This window comes from Sardina pilchardus, chromosome 12 (genome assembly GCF_963854185.1).
Source record: "Sardina pilchardus chromosome 12, fSarPil1.1, whole genome shotgun sequence".
Classification (NCBI taxonomy): Eukaryota; Metazoa; Chordata; class Actinopteri; order Clupeiformes; family Clupeidae; genus Sardina; species Sardina pilchardus.
Genome location: NC_085005.1, coordinates 26,685,231 through 26,692,730, shown reverse-complemented (window position 1 = coordinate 26,692,730; position 7,500 = coordinate 26,685,231).

Sequence of the window (7,500 nt, the reverse complement as noted above, 5' to 3'; positions counted from 1 at the left end):
CACACACACACACACACACTAAAAGAGAGATGCACAAAAGTCACTTCACACAAACACACACACATATACACAAAGAAGCAAAGCGCTACACTGCTGACGTTCTGCTTTACATAGGCTAATTAACACACACACACACACACACACACACACACACACACACACACACACACACACACACACACACACATATAACAGCCCACAGACAACTGGAAACACTCTCACACATAGAAAGCCACGCACAAAAGTAACTACACACACACACACACACACACACACACACAGAGACATACCCGTGGGCTCGGCCTCTCTGTGCTGCTTGACCGGGGGCTCGTCCGTCTCCCAAGGCGTGGACTGGTTGATGGGCGTCTGACCCCATCGCACCCCCGGAGCCAAGAGGAGACCTGGGGCCTGCGAGTCCCCAGGAGAGAGCCCCGCTGCCTGGGGAGAGAGCAGAGGAGCAAGGGGGTCAGCCTGGAGCTCCGCACCACTCACAATAGCACAAATCAAACATACAAACATAATACTGATCTAACTGGAGCTGGGTGGAATATGCAATGCATTGCAATGACTGTCGGCACATGGCAATGGACGCGACTGGATTGGAATGGGAACTGAAACTAATAATAATATGACAGTCAGGATCCAGGTTGGAACAAGAATATAAACACACAGCCATCAGAGTTGAAATTAAAATAAAAATGAGAATAATATTCTGATTTGGAACAAGAATATAAAGCAGAATGTTCTCACAAAATATTATGATGAGAATCCGAATTGGAACAGGAATAGGAATGATGGTGTCTTTTTTTATTTAGTTTATTCATGAATTGCAAGATGCAAGATTTGGCAAGGTCACATGTGCAAAATAAAACCCAAGACAGCAGAAATATCATTCATGCAATCCACACAATCCTCTAAGACATTTAGAAATTATGCTTTAATTATAATCTGAAAGAAGAAAAAAGAGAAAAAAGAAAGATGTGGTTTAGTAGTGGATGTGCAGTGTCCAGTGAGCACACACACACACACACACACACACACACACACACACACACACACACACACACACACACACACACACACACACACACACAGGGCTCAACACAAACACACAGAAAATGACTTAATTTGACCTTTCTGATTTTTTACTTTTTCAACTGAAGGATGAGCGAGTACTGTATGTCTAAAGAGCCACTTAACATGCAAATCATTTTAAAATAATTAATGCAATTCATTTAAATCAAATATATTATAATACAGTTAACTCGTCATTTATGCATGTTGCCGTACTGTATACTGTACACAACATTTTAACAGCTATTGCATACTGTACATGTTGGTCTATCTTTGTGTGAATAAAATGTTTAAGAATATCAGTCAATATCAATATAATTTACTCAATTAACAAAAAACGTCTATCTTTAAAATAAGACAGCGTATGGCATTAATTAAGATCCAACAGAGCAAATGGCACATATTATGTATCTAACAAATACCAGTACTACCAAAGTAAATGCCTTGAACGTTGCAAGTAATACAGTAAACTACATTTTTGACATGTTAGCAAGAGGAGAAGATCAGATCTAGCCAACATTTGGCAAAGGAACAATTGCCATGGTTATTTAATTATTTAATATTATTCTTTTATTTATTTATAAACAGGTCTTGTTGTTGTTTGCATCTTTCTCTCCCTCTGTCTTCTGTTTCATATTTACACAGATTATTGTGGACCTTGTTGACATTGAACAGGTGATTAATATGTTTGTCTGAGGTTTGTTATACTGTAAGGCATGAGAAGAGAAATATGCTTATAATCACTAGGCTAATGAGCTTAAGGTCAGTTGGCTTGTTCTGAGTAGAATCTGTGCTCTCACTTACAAAGATTAAAATGAAACAATAATATTTTAATTCCTTAAGGATTTCACATTAATTAGGGGTGCAACAGTAAAAAAAAATCATGATTTACCTCTGACTGTGTTGAAGTCACAGTTTGGTTAATTTTGGAACAGTAAGCCTGTTAGTACTATAATTCGCTGACAATATTGCTGAACATATGCAGGCATAGTATTTTCTTTTTCTTTTTTTAAAAAACCCTGTCAAATATTTTTTGCCGTTAATGAATTAAACTGGCATATGGTCTGTCACTCAATATATTTGTGTGGAAACTCAAACGTTAAACATGTTCCAGTCTACTGCTGATTACTGTTTAAGACTGAATTTGGTGCATTCAAATCACTACACATCCACATTGACCCTAATGTCGTCTGCACTTAATAGTGGGTTATGAATACGTGTTCGTGCACCTTTACACCCCTACCATTAATTAGTCATTTTCTGTATATTAGCCGCTTTGTGTATAAATGTTTTACACAAGTTAAAATAAACAAAAAAAAAATAACACGATATCAACTGCCCTCCTGTATTAACTTCATAGCTGAAGACATTTTGCAAAATCAATGTATAAGCCACGGCTAATAGTTGGAAAATAACGGTACATAATATTACAATTAAATATCAAAATAATTATTACTATGATTGTGATTATTATTATTATTATTAGTAGTAGTATTAGTATTATATTTATCTGTATTTAATCTATTGAATGTATCAGTGTTTCCCTTGTCACTCTTTATCCTACACCAGACTATATCATCTCTATGGCACTTCTATCTGAGGTTGTGAGGTAACTACGAGGCAATAAAGCAGCTTCCCCCTCCCTCCATTTTCTCTTGCTTTCTGTCCTCTATCTGCTGCTTGTCTCTGAGCCTTTATAGTCTCCCTTACATGGTTGTCAGTGTGACTAAAAACATCTGCCAGCGAAATCAGTGTGAATTAAACTTGTCACATGTCTGCTATCAAGAGAGACGAGTTTTATTGTTCAGCTCTAATTACGTCAGTTGAGAAGAGAACAAACAAACAAAGGAAGCAGCACAAACAAACAACCAAGGACACACCGCGCAGCACACTGTGGTTTACGGGCACGTCATAAGCTAGTGTGCTACAAACAACAACACAAATTGGCATAGACATTATTCACAGATTCATTTCTTTAAGAAATTCAGAAAGGAATTCTAGAACTCTATAGAGCTCTGAGTCTAGAGTACTGTTATAGCTCTCGGTGTGCTCCATAGAGACCTGGGTAGTTTTAGCATCAGGCTTAAACATACAGTATCAGAGGTAAAACAATGATTAGCGTCTGAAATAAAGACACAGCCATAAAGATCATACTCACAGTTAGCTCAGCCTCTACAGTAACTTAACCACATGACTGATGCCCTGGGATAACCTTCTGCCATCATTACAAGCAAGCAGCTGAGCACTTTCTTCTCACCAGCCAAAAATAAAGTCTACTGTCACTATACTGAAACACAGACGGCAAACTTCTCAGACAAGAAATATACACAGAATAATGAGGAGGCTATGCTATGCTGACTGGCTGGGGTTGGAAAGAGAAATAAAAACATTAAACAATAGTTCATAAGGACAGTGTGCTATAGAGCCTTAGCCGCTGGAAACATTAGCTGTAAGGCACAATATGAGACAATGGCATTGTGTGCTTGGTTATTTTCCTATAAAGCCCTTTCTGACTTTTTCTTGATGAAGACACTGTTTAAATGGAGAAAACTTACTTATAGCTTTAGAAAGCAAAACAGCACATATAAGAGTTATCAGAGCAAAAGTGCTAGTGTTGGCTATGGTTGTATGGTTAGAAGTGTGGACTGCACAGGACTAAATGGACTGGACTGCATTTATATAGCGCTATTATCGGCGTCTGCGAGCACGCAAAGCACTCTACATTATCATGCCTCACATTCACCCATTCACACACCGATGGCGGAGGCTGTCATGCAAGGCGCCTTGCTCAAGGACACTTCGACAGGGTCAAGAGGAGTTGGGCTCAAACCAGCAACCTTCCAGTTACTGGACGACGACTCTACCTCCTGAGCCACTGCCGCTTAGTGGAGGAAACACAGGGAAGTGTCATTTGAACTATGCCCACTGATCACGCCTCTTGTGCAGGAGAAATAAAGCGCAGACTCCCCAGACTCATGTTCAATCTTAAAAGATTGAGCTCAGTATGGTGATAAGCCAGACTAGTGGTGTGCAGCTTAAGATTTAGCGTAGGGAAGTGTTAGCAGTAGGAATGGTTAGCGGTGTGCTGAGACAGCGAAAGGGAAGTGTTAGCTGCGGGTAGAATTAGCAGTGAGCAGCCTTAGCGTTGGGGAGAGTTAGCTGTGGGTACGGTTAGCGGTGTGCAGCTTTAGCGTAGGGAAGTGTTAGCTGTGGGTACGGTTAGCGGTGTGCAGCTTTAGCGTAGGGAAGTGTAGGTGGGTACGGTTAGCGGTGTGCAGCTTTAGCGTAGGGAAGTGTAGGTGGGTACGGTTAGCGGTGTGCAGCTTTAGCGTAGGGAAGTGTAGGTGGGTACGGTTAGCGGTGTGCAGCTTTAGCGTAGGGAAGTGTTAGCGACGGGGAGCGTCGGCGCTGAAGGGCGGGTCAGCATGATGGAGTTGAACCCCGGTGTCGCAGGGAGCAGCTTTAAGACGCGGGGGTGACTGGTGAGCCGAGAACCCCACTTCACACACAAGACACACTCTGCTCCCGGAGTTAATGGAAAAGCGTCTCAGTGCTGAACTCTGATCTCTCTCACTGTGTTTGTGTGCGTGTGCGTGTGTGTGTGTGTGTGTGTGTGTGTGTGTGTGTGTGTAGGTGTGTGTGTGTGTGTGTGTGTGTGCGTGAGTGTGTCTGTATGGTAGTGAAAAGAAAGGCCCTCAGTGTTAAACTCTGCTGGCTGTGAAAAGTGTGTTTCTCATTGTGGTAGTGTCTTTCCTGCTGAAATCTTCTGTATAACTGTGTGGTATGTGTGTGTGTGTGTGTGTGTGTGTGTGTATGCGTGTGTGTGAAACTCTGCTACTGCACTCTCTCTTTCTTTCTGTTCCATTATTCACTGTGACCTGCTCAGCCAGCTCCATTTACCATGCGGAATTACGCACAAAGTTATACACACGCACACAAACACACACACACACACACACACACACACATACACAGAGATAGAGAGAGAGAGAGAGGGAGAGAAAGAGAGAGAGAGTCGTACACTCATAGATGTGGATAGAGGCGTTTGGTTGATTTCACTGGTTCCTGACCATTTATAATGAAGTACCTTTCTGTGTTCTCAACTTGGGAGTGGGTGTAGAATTTGAGCAAATCTGAATTTGCACTTTATAGAATAAAACAGAACAAAAGAAGAGAAAGAATAGCACCAAGCTTCACAATTCACTGCTCAGGTAGAGGGAAACCTGTGCCGTGTGTGTGTGTATGTGCATATGGAGTCAACAACTGTCCTGGTTCTTCATCTCTTCCTGTCTCTGTCCATGACGTCTACATGGGTTCCCCTTGAGGCCAGAACCTTCTGGTATGCCAGAACCCACGGGGAACACAGGAGCGCAGTGTCACTCTACCATCTGCGGAACAACACAGAACACTGCCCAGACAAGGCCCTATTGATATGCCATAAGGGTCTCTCTCTCTCTCTGTGCCTGTGCCTATGTGTATGTGTGTGTGTGTGTGTGTGTGTGTGTGTCTGTGTGTGTGTGTGTGTGTGTGTATATGTGTGTGTGTGTGTGTTTGTGTCTCGGTAAAGCCAGTAAATCATGAACTGACAGAACACCATCATGTGTGACATTATGCTCCACTCCACCTTGTGTGTGTGTGTGTGTGTGTGTGAGAGAGAGAGAGAGAAAAAACAAGGGAGATAGAGATAGAGAGCTGTCAAATCATCCGTGGAATAAGCACACTATTCTCCCACCTGGGCGACATGCCATAATTCTGTGCTCTGTGTGAGTGTGTGTGTGTGTGTGAGTGTGTGTGTGCATGTGTGTGTGTGTATGTATGTGTGTGTGTGTGTGTGTGTCCGTGTGCGTGTGCGTGTGCGTGTGAGTGTGCGTGCGTGTGTGTGTGTGTGTGTGTGTGTGTATATATGTGTGTGTGTATATATGTGTGTGTGTGTGTGTGTGTGTGTGTGTGTGTGTGTGTGTGTGTGTGTGTGTGTGTGTGTGTGTGTGTGTTTGTGTGTGTGTGTGTGTGTGTGCCATAATTCGGCGCCCCACCTTGTCACTTCCCATTTGTGTGTGCAGTTCATCTCCCTGCTTAGCCTAGCGACGCTCCCGCTAATCCGACTTACGACCCGGAACAAAAATATTACAATATCTGCCTCCCGTCCTAATCCCATTGCCTTTCATTCCCACTGCCGTAATTCCCGCTCCAAGAGTTCCTGCACTCTGAGCTCCTGTTCCCACAGTTCCTGCTCCCAGAGGTTCTGATCCCAGAGTCATCAACTGCCAGAGTTCCTATTCCGAGTTCCTGTTCCCTGGGCTCCTGTTCCCGAGCTCCTGCCGTCGGAGTTCTGCCTCTCCAAGTTCCTCTCTGAGGTCCTTTTTTTTTATTGCTGTCTGAATTTCAACTGTGAGTTTCCTTTTATCATCCACAGTCTCACACACACACACACACACACACACACACACACACACACACACACACACACACACACACACACACACACACACACACACACACACACACACACACACACACACACGTATACAAATGCAGACAGACACAAGCACATATAGATCACACTCACTGTCCTCTACTCCTTTCTGCACTTTACACTTTTCTCCCTCACACAAACTCTCTCACTCATGCACACACACAAACACACAAACACACACACACACACACACACACACACACACACACACACACACACACACACACACACACACACACACACACACACACACACAGCAGGAGTTAGGATGAAGCCAAGCGTTGCCCATTCTCTCTCCTGTTTAAACTCAGTGCTGGTTTACCGAGGCCTGTATCCCTGGCGACCCATTATCGCTCTGTGGCAGATGGCTTTTCTCTGACTCAACAGAAAACAGCCTGGGACACTCTGTGTGTGTGTGTGTGTGTGTGTGTGTGTGTGTGTGTGTGTGTGTGTGTAGTAGGGTTCAGCATATGTGTGGATGAATGTGTGTAGGAATGTGTGCAAGAATATATGTGGGCAAGTCACAAGTGTGTTTGTGTGTGCTGGTGGCTGTGTGCTCTTTGGACCTCTCTCTCTCTAGCGCTCTAACACAAACACACACACACACACACACACACACACACACACACATTTAATTACCCTCTCAAAACATACAAAGACTTATTTTTGCCCTTCACACTCTCACACTCTCTCTCTCTTTTTTCCCTCTCTATCCCTCTCTCTCTCTCTCTCTCTCCCTCTCTATCCCTCTCTCACTATATAAGGAAGGTGTTGTGCTGTGTCCAAATGGTTGCCATGCTGCACTGTTCCTGTGTGATCTCTGAGCTGTGTTCCGTAGGGCAGGTCCGTCTGTGGTGCACGCCGAGTCTCTAAAGAACGCCGCTTTGCCGTTCTCTCAGCCGAGACGCTCCATCGCTCAGTCACAGTGTCTCAAATCAAATGCCTGTGTCAAG